Genomic DNA, 10,526 nt, shown 5'->3' with positions numbered 1-10,526 from the left:
AAAAAAAAAAAAAAAAAAGACAAACATACAAAAAGCTAAAGAGCAATAGGATTGATACATAAAAATTGAATATGAAGAAATGTGAAGTATAACATGACTGTACATGATTAATCAGCAAAAGAAAGGGTCAGAGCTTTAGCATTAAGAGTTCAGATTGGTCTAGTTGATGTGGCCTAAAGATTTGTAATAGTGGAGAAATAGAGTTGAATCTGGAGAAAAGGGTGGTTTGGTTGGGTAGAGAACAGGAGGGGGTCATCTCAGGAGACTAGAAAAGTATTACAACCAATGACTGGTGAGCACTTGGGCATGTGTGCTTGTACACACACTTAGGGAAGCATGATGAACTATAGGAATGAGGCAAGACCCCCTTTTTCCCAGCTTCCTGCAAATAATGGGCAAAACCTAGGTTTTTCAGTAAGAAGTTGATGAACATATTGCCTCTAAATCTAGGTAAATAGAAAGTGCTTTATGTTTTAATTCAAGATTGTGAAGGAGACAGATGTTCCAAGTATTTTGAGTATCAGGAGGATAGATTCAGTCTTCTAGGCAATTTTTAGTATAATTTGTGTGATTCTTAAACATATATTCAGTAATAAGAAATGGAAAAAAAAAGTAAGATACAATAGCAAGCTACTATTCAGAGTACAAGACTACCTTCGTGTTCTTTCTTCCTCTTTTCCTTCCTGGTCAATAGCTGACGATGGGCAGTGAAGAGGGTAACTACAAGAGAAAACATGACCAGAGAAATAATAAGTCTGATTCGTCAGACACTTTCTCCATTCTCTAAAAGTGACACATTCATTCTCTTGACCAAAGATGAGGATTTTAGTACCCGAATTACATTTATAAAGATTTAAAACTATCTACATAAACATTTCTGCTGTAAATTCAACTTTCATCTCAGCAATCTAGGATCTCACCTGAGGGAAATACTTGGTGTATCAATATGGATATTAGTATATGGGATTTTCTTGGATATTTTGGGGCTAAAGTCCATTAAATGGGAAACTTTACTCTCTTAGCCAAAACAGACTGACCCAAGAGGCATGGAACAACTGGGTTTAAAGCCGAAGGGCATGAAGTTACTCAGAGAGAGATGAAGTAAGAAACAAAAAGGGGTGATAGTGGGAATTAGAACTTGGACAAGATAGCCACTTATAGGTAAACAATTTTGTTTGTCACTCAGAGAAGCCTCCTTGAATCTCTGTGTGACTAGGGTGGGATTGAACATTGAAATCAAAAGGAAATCTATAGTCAAAATGTATGGAAATTCATCCATAAAAATGAATAAACTCAGATAAATTAGCAACTGGAACAGGTAAAACTTTTTGTTTTAAATTGAGCATTTTGACTATTTTGGTCAAAATAGTCAATTTGATATGACAAGAAATAAAGTCAGAGTTATATAAAATGGTAGTGAATCATTGTTAGAACTGATCAAAGTTCAGAGGAATAATTATTTGTATCTGGCCAGTAAATGAACAGAAAAACTGATAATGACCGAAACGTATCTGATTAAAAGAATATATCAAAAAAGTCACAGTGCTCATTTTGGCAGCACATACACTAAAATTGGAACGATACAGAGAAGATTAGCATGGCCCCTGCGCAAGGATGACATGCAAATTCGTGAAGTGTTCCATATTTTTCAACTAGGAGTTCGCATGCCACAACTAAGAAGCTGGTGAGCTACAACTAGGGAGCCTGCCTGCTGCAACTAAGACCTGGCACAACCAAAAAAAAAAAAAAAGTCACATAATTACTCAAATTTTCATTTTATTTATATCCAAAGCAAAAAATACTGTATATTTTGCTTTATAAAAATGAATTTTTAAAGATATGAAAAATAATTTGTTGGAAATTTAAAATCTTCACTGAAAAGATAATTTTTTAAATGTCTGCTATTGTGGTATAGTAAGACTACTAAATGTATATTTTTTCATGGTCCCACCTTAATTATGGTAAAGCTGTTTCATTTGTAGAATGATTAATTCATAATTTTAAAGATGGCTTATTAAAATTTAAAAAGGGACGAGTATATAAAATCAATGAGACAAAACTGAAAAGGAAAATGAGATCTGTGAACATGATGTTAAAGAAAAGGGAGATATAGCTTAACGCTAGAAACATGATACATTGCCAAATAAAGCGTATTTTCCTCTGAAAAATAGGATAAATAAAATTGTAATTCAGGTTTATATATATCAAATGTATATACATATTACATATGACTAAGAAAAAGAAGTATGTGTAAGAAATAATCCTTTAAAGAAACAAAAATAATATGGGATTCAAAATCAGAGCCATCATTGTAATACTTTATCTCTATTTTATGGTATCATTATAACATTGTAAGTTTTATAACTTGATAATTAGATTATGTAAGAATGATTGGTTTAAATTGATTAGATGTTTGAGGTTCATTATGATGTCTGGGAAGTCATCTAATTAGACAAATATATAAAGCTACCCCACATAACTTGTTTTGTTTTTTCTGTCCATGCTTTTGTTTTTTCTGTCCTTTCATGCAGAGTAATTTCTGAACATTGCACCCAGAGCTGTCCCTTTTCTTAGTTACTAAACTAAATAAAGCACATTGGGTTTCCTGGACTGTGGTGGAGAATGGGGTGGAATGAGGACTGGAATTCAGTTGAGGGTTTTTAAACCCAAAGAATAGATAATGTCACCATTTAATCAAGCTTCGGATTTTAATCGATTTGGGAGTAAGGACACAAACTCCTCTGTTTGCTGTTCCATGTCTTTCAATAGTCTTGTGGGAGGAAATCATGAAAGTGTATTCTGTAAATATGGAATTAACAAGGCAAAACTAAAGACCCTTAGGTTTGCATCATAAATTGTGGCTATTGACTAAATTGTCTAGAGAAAGCTTTCTGATTATCTAAAAATTTAACCTTTTCCATTTCCCAGTTGGAAATGTTGGCTCAGCTTTTTCAAGAAATCTAATGTCAATCAAATGAAGGTGCAACATCAGTTAAAAAAATGATATTATGACAGAAAGTTCTCATGTATATAAACATTTGGAATCCCATATGAATGAAAATTCAATCTAAAAGAAATTTGTTTGAGTATTTATGTCAACTTTGTTTACATAGAAATCTACTTTTCTAGGTAGAAATAAAGGGATTATGGAAAACTAAACCACTTTGGAGACCTAAGAATTTGAATTTTGAACAAAACAAACTTGTAAAGCAGATTTTCTTCATATCACTTTTTATAAAGCATCAAAGCCTTAATCTTTCCTTATTTTTATTGAAGTAAGAGTGGTTAATATCACCTCACTGAGATTTGTAAAATTTCTTCATTTATGTAATTTGACTAGTTTTTCTTACATGCAATTAACATTTATGTTCCAGAATGATTCAATTATGACGGCTGTAAATATAAAAAATTAACTGTCAATTGGTACTTAGAATCATGTTCTAATTGATACTTCAGTGGGAGGTCTATTATTTGACAAAAAAAAAGCTTTTACATTTTGCATTCGAATCAGTACGTGATAAACATCAAAAAGCATTCACATCCTTACCTGTTCTGTGAGCTTATTAGGAAAAACAAATATGTACTAATTAGTACATATATACATGTACTAATTCCTGTACCCTGAATAGAGTTGTTTCATAATATTAAAGTTATAATGTTAAATGTCATATATTTTAGTCAAATGAATGATTGAAAGTAATTTAGTATGTTTATTCTCTTTTACCTATTTTAAGACTAAGAGCAAAAGTCGCTTGACTCATTCTGTAAGTGGGATAACATGATTTATGATATCGAGTAATAAGGCAATCTCTTGCAAAATTGGGTAAAAACACTCTTGAAATAGAAGACAATTTAGGGTGTTAAGATGTTTCTCTTAGGTCTCCTGAGGTGTCTGTGCCTGGAGGATTGACTCTGATAGTAGATTTTGTATATCTGGAAAATTTATTTTATCAGTTCGCTCACGGATTATCAGAGTGAGCATATGAGGTTAACCAGATTCCTAAGGACAATTTATTAATTTTAATGTAGGAAAACCTTTTCTTATTTTATATAGTACCTTTTGGTTTTTTCATGTATCTTGAAAAGGGATTCAAATTGCTTGGAATCATAGCAAAACACTTGAATATTTTTATTCATCTTTAAATGGAATATGGAGAATTATTCCTGCTTTACCATCTGTCCATGGTGTCAGGTTAGACACAACTGGCTCTGATGAGAACAATGCTGGACAAACACAATTGTTCTTGTTCTATAACTTTTCTACTTCACAACCTATGTAGCTCAGTACCCCTCTATTTGTATAACCAGTTTCATGAAGTTTAAACTTACAATGTTATATCATTTGAAGTAGAATATAATTTAGGGTGGCCACTTTCCATTACACAGTGAGACACTTAACTATCTAAGCTGTATCCAAATATAAGACCAGTTACTACAGAACTTTTATTCCATGTATCTCTTCTGTGTTGGTATTTTGTAATTTCCATCTGCATACAGTAGTAGTTTCTAACTTCATCCATAAATTTTGTGGTGCATCTCAGTTTGAACTTGCAGCTGTCTCTTTTCCCATTAAATCCATAAAAGAAATAAGTATTTTTCAGACTCTGATCCAAGAACACTGGTTTATAACAAAGATTTCAATAATTTTTAGCAAAATGAGAAAAAGAGATTTTTTTTCCCAAGGCTAAGTATATTTAACTTATTTTGGTGTTATGTCTCTTCTACTTTATTAAACAAATGTTTATGATAAATATAAATTATAGTAAATATCATTATTTTTATTAGTGACCTCGGAAGAATAAAATGCTGGCAATTCTATATAAAGGTAACACCACTTCCTTTCTTCTTCTTCTCCATCTTCCCCCAGGAAGCACTACTGGACTGATGAAAATTTCTGGTCCTTTAAGGACTGTTAATTGGAAGTAGGGCTGTCCTAAGGGCTTGGGATGTGTGTTAGGGGCTCACAGAACAGACCAACACTGTTGGATATGATGGAATCATTCCCTGGAAGTAGGCCTAGGAAATTTACCAGAGTGCCCCAAAATCTTAGCCTTAGCTAAGCAACGTTTTCAAAACTCGGCAAGAAGGTTTTAAAATTCGGGGGAAGAAAATATAGCAAGAGCCTCAATCTGAGTCTAAGAGAGATCTATGCAAAAGTGAATTTGCCTAGTGGCCTGGTGCTCCAAGGTTCCCAAAAGCATATTTGCTTGGGGGCTAAGAAGGCTCTTGAGAAAAGAATTCATATTCTATCTGCTGTTCATGGCAAGATTGGTTGGAACACTTCACACAATTTCAGTGAATTCTTAAAGAACATACTCCAAATGGTTGGTAATTTGCTGTAAGTTTTTATTGCTACTTTTTAAATTGTGTCTTTAGCATTGTGGAATTAAAGCCACATTGGCCAAATATTCTACTTTTTTAATTTAATGAAATTGTTTCTGTTGCTTAGTATAGATTTCAGTCTTCTTCAGTGTTATCCTGGAAAATGTAGCGTATTCTTTCTGGCATACGAAGCTTAGTATATATTTAATCCATCTTTTTTTATTTTTTATTTTTATTTTTTTTTGCGGTAGGCGGGCCTCTCACTGTTGTGGCCTCTCCCGTTGCGGAGCGCAGGCTCCGGACGCGCAGGCTCAGCGGCCGTGGCTCACGGGCCCAGCCGCTCCGCGGCATGTGGGATCTTCCCGGACCGGGGCACGAACCCGTGTGCCCTGCATCGGCAGGCGGACTTTCAACCACTGCAATTATATATATATATATATATATATATATATATATAATTGTGTGTATTATAATTATATATATGTATTCCTCATTTGGTAATTGACTCTGATCTGGACTTCAATCCTAGCCCTGCCATGTACACACTGTGCAATCAAGGGCAAGTCATGGAGCTTCTGAAACCTTTATTTCCTTGCTCCTGCGAGAGATTTTAATAGTACATACCACATAGGGTTCTAATTGGGATTATATGAGATCATCCACATAGGTTCTTTCTTCAGTATGTGGCTCTCCAAGTTAGTTATTTTTATTAATAGTTATGGCATTTTGTATTGTGGAAAAATCTGAAGCTTATCTTGAGTTTTGTACTTGGGTAGGTAACCACTCATTTTTCTGCTAGTACGCTAGTTAAACCTTCATTTTATTCAACATTATTCTCAAGATGTGTTTCTCTCTTCACTAATGTTTTGTATAATATTATACTTCTTTTCTGGTTGTAAGTTCAAGTTGCTTTCAGTTTAAGAAAGTTAAGTATGTCTTTGCATATTACTTCTGTTCTAAGGGTCTAGCTTCTTTATCAAAACCTCTATAATACTTCCTCTACATCCATGTATCTCCAAATGTATTGTCCTTAATCAACATTTTCATATCTCTTCTTATATTCTACTCTTCAGTAGAGTTTATATGCCTCCAATATGTGAAGAGTATACTTTTTTCTACCACAAACCAAGTTTCCTCTCAACCTTTTTAATGGTTTGGTTTCTTTCCATAGAGCCTTTCAGCTTTTACTACCTCAAGGTATCAGTAGTAATTAGTAATATTTTTATGGAAGAAGTATATGACATAGGGAGAGTTTCTATCGGGCAGAGATGTAAAGGCCTTCCAGTAAAAAGGACTATTTAGGGTTGAGAGAGAGTATCTTGGCACTGTGGTCTTTGTACTTTCCTATTTTCTTTAGGAAAATATACATGATTTACCCTCCACATATAATGGGATAATACATTTGATCCCCTACACTAACCCCATCTCTTCTTTATATTTTAATAAGTTTTATTTATTTATTTATTTATTTATTTATTTATTTATTTTTGGCTGTGTTGGGTCTTCGTTGCTGTGCATGGGTTTTCTCTAGTTGCGGCGAGCGGGGGATACTCGTCGTTGCGTTGCGCGGGCTTCTCGTTGCAGTGGCGTCTCTTGTTGTGGAGCACGGGCTCTAGGCGTGCGGGCTTCAGTAGTTGTGGCACGCGAGCTCAGTAGTTGTGGCTCGCGGGCTCTAGAGCTCAGGCTCAGTAGTTACGGCACATGGGCTTAGTTGCTCTGTGGTATGTGGGATCTTCCCTGACCAGGGCTTGAACCTGTCCCCTGCATTGGCAGGCAGATTCTTAACCACTGCATCACCAGGGAAGCCCAACCCCGTCTCTTATCATGCATGTGTTTTCCTTTCTAGGAAGGTAATTTGTGTCCGTTCTATTCAGCTCTTTTCCTATCATTGCATTAGATTTCAGAAGAGAAAATACCATTTAGGAAAAGAGAGGTACGTAATTTAGAATATGTTCTTATCGGAAGGGAAGGGGAAACTCTTTAGACACTGGAAAGAGGAGTCAAGGAATGATAGAAGGATATTACAATTTGAGAAGGACACCTTTTGATCTAAACCTCAAAAGGTAGTGAGACAAGGGGAAGCAGACCATTTGCAAAGGAAAGAAAAAGGCAGAGGAACCTTGTGCCTTAGCACAAATAGTACCAAAGATGGGAAGGTACATTTAGACAGAGTAGACCCCTGGTTCCCCATAGCCTGCACTTGGCAAATAGAGCATATGGGCATACAGAATGTCTCAAGTGCCCACCTGCCCAGAGGTAGTGTAGGATATCAGAGAGTTGAACGGTGTGTTTACCTGGAGGTTTATTGTAGTGAAGGTAAGACCGAGCATACAGAGTGCTGTATGGCTGACTGTTCACATTGCGGGTTATAGTTTGAATGGATGTTGATCTAATATTTAATGGACATTGAACGGGCATCAAGGCTCTGTGGTACAAATGACTGCAGAAGCAGGCCTTATAGTGCAGGAAGGGTAGCTATACATACTTCCAAGACTGCCTGCAATAGAACCAGAGTTACACCAGCTATTGAAGTGGCACCTCACAGCTCAACACAAAGAACACCATACAGATCAAAAGCCCCCGTATATTTATCCAAATAAGTGCATGTACTGTGAACCAAAAGTCTTCAAGTAATCTTTATTTTCAAGAATGGTGAGAATTATACAAAATAAAATACACTACTTTTGGCAAGGAAACAATGATAGTGTCTAAATTTTGTCCCATAGGGATTCTAATTCTTTTATTGCATTTTGTGTTTCCTTTTATGGTTTTGTGTTCACTCTCTCTATTTGCACTTCTACTTATAATCCATTATTGTTTCTCTGGATATTTTTGTCTTTTCAAAGAGCCTACTTATTTTTCTGTATACTGGAGAGGATATCAAAGGTAAAAACCTTGGGCCAGTTAAGTCACATTCAGAGGCATTACTTCTTTAGAGTCTTGAGGTTGTTGTTTCCTTTCCCTTCTACCAAAATAAACATGCCAGGTTTTAATGAATGTTTCTGAATAAATACTTGAGGGACTATACAAGGTTCGTTTATTGTTTTTCAAGAGTCTAGCTATTGCTAAAAATATGAGTCAGAGGAAAAGATTGAACAAGAAGTGAGGTAACTAGTTGCAAAGGCATAAGGAGTAGTTCCATTTGGGCTATCACCCTAAATCCCATCAAATAGCCAATGGGAAGCCAGCAGAGACACTAGTCATGTAGCCAACCAGTTAACTGACAGCCCCTGCCAGGTAAGCTGGAATAACAGACAAGGCCATGTCTTCACTGAGTGGTCACATGTCCTGCTGGCTGGTATCTGTGGTTCTGTTGTAGAGACACTTCTCAGGGTAAAGAGCTGGTGGGGGTAATATTAGTCCCCAAGCCTTTTGAACATATGTATCATATTACTATCACTAAAATGAGACCATGGTTTGTTTGTTTGTTTGTTTTTTTAATTTTGTTTCTAATTTATAGGTGGGAGAGCAGAGATAACCTGAGAGATCATTTGGCCTTAGCACAGGGTTAATGGTCTAAGAAGAATGATGAATCTAGCTAGAGAAGAAAGTTAGTTAATGCTGACATTAAGGAAAATCTTAGTTGTCTATGCTTACTAGAAATAAGGAAAAACTAAGGCTTGCTCACTGAGGGATGGGGGTGATAGATATCAACAAGTTGTTTTTCATTTGAATGTGAAATAGTTTAAAGGAACTAGGAGAGGTTACTACTGCCTATAACTCCTATGAGTATACATATAAAGTTTAGGTCAAATTGAACCAAATAATGTTGGTTAACGTTTGAAAGCTATAGCTGAACATGATTTAATCACAGTGCTTCCCCCTAGTTGTTTCAGTAAAATGCATTTCACTTCAAGTAGGTGGCTGTAGTCCCCAAACTCAGAACTTTAAACTCTTATTTTAAAAAACCACACAATTACTGGCAGCAGGAGAATGACAACAGGATAAATTACTGGTTTACTTGTGTCGTTTCTTAATCGGCCCACCTACTCACCATTACAATGTGCTACCATAATTATGTGAGGATAACAGCTCTCAGTTAACAAATCATGAAACCGTCTTAGTATGTATTATTTTTTCCCCAGTTATATGAGAAGTCTTTTTTTCTAAACTATCTTAAATTGCATTCTATCTTTAATTTACTAACAATTTAGGACTTTTAAGTAGAGGTAGAAGATTCTTCAGATAATTTGAGATACACATAAGAATTTTACATGATTTGAAAATTAATCTTCAAAGTTAATTTTAAAACTTTTGAAGTTCCCCCAAACGTGTGTGTTTAAAAGAAGCAAAAAAAGCCTTACTCCTTCAGGTGTTCCTGTGAGACTAGCTGCAATTTTCACTTTAATTTTGACTGGAAATATCAATAATGTGATTTTTTTTGAAGTATGACCTTTAGTTTCAACTAGAAAGTGGGGCAGAGGGTAGCGTAATCAAAAGGAATGAAAGTTAAACTAAAACTATCACTTTAAAAGATATTTAGCTTAGGATCAAGTTTAGGTGAGGATTTTTTTGAAATCGGATTATTCATTTTTTTTCTTCCTGAAGTGCACAATCATTTGACCACAGCAGGGAGACACCAAGGACCCATCTATCTTCCTTCTCTCTCCCTTGCTCTCATTTCTGGAAGCACAGCAGATAATACTGTAAATACAGAATGAAGGAATGTGAGTCCTCCGACACCAGTATCCTCCCCACTGCTTCGCCATGTATCAGTTCAGCTGTTTCCAAGGCAGGGTAGGCTCTCTTAAAAAAGATTAAATGCCAGATACTAGATCAACTTTCAACTTCCATGTAACCAGGTGCAGTAAATCACACACAAAAACAGCTCTCTTACTTTTTTCCTCTTTTTATTCTTACCAAAATCGTTCTATTTTTCTTTCTGTCTCATCTTACCACTGGAGCATAGTTTCTTAGTCATTCTCTCATCTGCACCATCATCCATAATCAATAATGATTAAAGTTCAATATATAGTTGACACTGTGCTGAGCGATAGGTTACATAGTGAAGGGGGCGAGAGAGAGTCACCTGATTCAAAGAGCATACATTTTTAAGCTTAAAGTAGAAAGCCAAGGGCAAATAATTACAAAATACTTTGTGTTCATTATATCTGCTATATTTTTTTTCCAAAATAATGATGGGATTTTTTTCCACTATGCTACATAAAAAGTCATTAATACCTATCTATCACTTTTCATAGTAA

At 35.3% G+C, this 10,526-nt stretch overlaps 1 non-coding gene across 1 annotated transcript; it reads left to right on the top strand.

Moving 5' to 3' along the window:
- Positions 1-1,542: 1,542 nt before the first annotated feature.
- On the top strand, positions 1,543-1,649 carry LOC112065694 (U6 spliceosomal RNA). The gene has a single exon (XR_002892187.1). It is a non-coding gene; the product is annotated as a U6 spliceosomal RNA (small nuclear RNA).
- The last annotated feature ends 8,877 nt before the right edge of the window (positions 1,650-10,526 follow it).

This window comes from Physeter macrocephalus, chromosome 7 (assembly GCF_002837175.3).
Source record: "Physeter macrocephalus isolate SW-GA chromosome 7, ASM283717v5, whole genome shotgun sequence".
Classification (NCBI taxonomy): Eukaryota; Metazoa; Chordata; class Mammalia; order Artiodactyla; family Physeteridae; genus Physeter; species Physeter macrocephalus.
This window is presented reverse-complemented; position numbering and strand designations above follow the sequence as displayed.